This window comes from Morone saxatilis, unplaced genomic scaffold, assembly GCF_004916995.1.
Source record: "Morone saxatilis isolate NCDOM2014 unplaced genomic scaffold, NCSU_SB_2.0 Contig12, whole genome shotgun sequence".
Classification (NCBI taxonomy): Eukaryota; Metazoa; Chordata; class Actinopteri; family Moronidae; genus Morone; species Morone saxatilis.
Window position 1 is genome coordinate 17779573 of NW_023339674.1, and position 2497 is coordinate 17782069.

Below are 2497 nucleotides of genomic sequence, written 5' to 3' on the forward strand. Positions count from 1 at the left end.
GCAGAAATATATGCTGACTTAATCACATGTATTACTGTGTTCTTGGAAATTACAAAAACATTAATTGTGACACATTAGTAGTCTACCCTACAGGTGGCATTAGAAATCAAGTTTTATTTGCAAATGTTAGCCTAACACCTAGATGATCGTATAACGGATGATTAATTTCCATTTTTTAACACACTATTTTTAAATTAATCCAAATTAATGTGTTAAATTTAACAGCATTTGCAACCCCTTTGCTCAAATGTCCAATTATGTTTGATATAATTTGGTGGAAACGTTTGGCTATTTTGAATACGCAGATTAAAGCTCATTATGATGATGACCATGTAAGAGACTGTCTTCTGATTCCTCAACCTCACAGGTTTTCTTCACTAGTTAATTTCAGAATAAAAGGCATAAAACTAACTTACAGTGTGTAAACTATAGTATGATCTACTAGTTTTCCATTAGTGAAAAGAGAATGTAATCATATATGCCACAGCACACCACAAAATTAATTCAAATATTATATGAAACATTTTTATTAATAATCATAAAATGCAGAAAAAAAAAACATTAATTCCATTTGTTTCATTATAACATCTTAGGATAAAAGCACCAACATCGAACAGTAACAACTTTATCATGAAAACCCAGGGCCTTTTGGAAAGTAGGTTTGCCGTTATTGCACCTCAAACCTGCCCTGGCTGCACCGATCAGAGATCACTATACACATACTGTAGGTCACATGTCCAATGTCAGTTAACCCCCCCAAAAATAAAGGGGAAGAATCCCAACAAAAGGACAGTGAACCTCATTCTTAGAGACACAAATCTAGACAGAGGCATTTGTGAGATGAGGAAGATGCTGAAAAGTCATAGCCATTTCACAGCTTCTTGAGAACAGACCGACTCGTAAAGCTTTATAAAGCTGGATTTCACCCGGAGAGGCTGGATGTATGCGGCAGTGAGAATCAATCTGAGGAGATCTGGCAAGACAGCTGGCTAATTTTACCTTGAAATATGTTTACTGAGGGGGTTGTCCTGGTCCTGAGTTGGGTTAGAGAGGGACTTCATCATGCACAAGATGGTGAATAAAGTTGTGACATGCAGTAGTTTAAAGAAAATTGTTTACATCATTACATGATTTCAAGCAATATGGGAAGTTCCTGAGTTAAGACCTTTGGCAGGATTTAGAGTAAACAGCCTCGACTGCAGAGCTCTCACAGATCAATAATGTACCAGAATGGATAATGCTGGAGAACGGCATAGAAGCTTTAATTCAAATCATGCTCATACACCAAAGGACTTGAATAACAGCACCTCACCCCTTTGACTGATTGTACAAGTAGCTACAAAACTGGTTGAAATCTGTAATGAACGTGATCTTTGCCATTCCCACAAACTATTCTCATGCGCACATACACCGCGCCGCGCCTCCAGGTCAGAGAAACTTCCATAGGTTAGACTGGACCGCAAGAAAGCCGCCAGGCAAGCTCGTGTTGTAGATTATTAAACCATAAAACCCTGCAGCACAACAGGAGAAGAGTAGTATTTATCAATAGCTGCAATTTCCTTGTTTTAAGTGAAGGAGAGCACCGTGCTGTGTCTGACTAGTAGTATTAAAAACTGACAGGAATCTGAAGACACAATTAAAAGCTTAACATGTAACTGAAACTGTATCAAACACCAAGAATAAGAAAATCAAAACAGCATCAACAATAATTACAAAAGACCTCTCAGTGCTGGTAACAAATGGACTATAGTCTCTAATTATGTTCTAAAATGACTTTCTTCTTTTCACTTGAACACTCGCACGTTTGTGTTCACAGAGTGAGTGCACAGGACAGGAGTTTACAATAAAGCTTTCATTATTAGTCTAATCTTCCCTTCGATATGCACTGGCAAAGTGGAAAAAATAAGCACACACACACAAACACACAAACTGAGCTTAAGTGTATTCCCACTATCAGAGGAACCCGGAAGCTTGGCTGCTCTCACTCTCAACTAAGTGATGCACACACACACCCTAACACAAGTGTTTTACATCAGCATGTCTTTGCAATTACACAATATGCTCACATTACAAGGTAGGGCCTTGACAGTAAGACATCTAAAGACAGTGTGTGCAAGAGGTTGACACAGTCTTGTATGCACCAGTAAAGATTTTTCTGAATTGCCATTGTTTGGAAACAGAAGCACCATTTTTCCTGCAGAATCTGGGTTGGTAATAAAAAGAGAAAGAAACATCTGATAAAAGTGACAGCTCTAGTGCTGGAAACTAGTTGTGTTTTCAAGCCACAGCACCTTTGTTTGTCTGTGTAAAAACACACAGCCTTTGAGTTTCTTTTTCTGTGGTGTGTTTGTATCACAAGGATTCAGCTGCTGCTGTGTCGCCATGTTGTTAAGCACCATCTGTGTGGCAATGCTTCACTCTCCTTGGCTTCAAGCCTCCTGTTTAAGGTCAAAATGCAGCACCAAAGCACCCCTATTCACATATATATATACATATA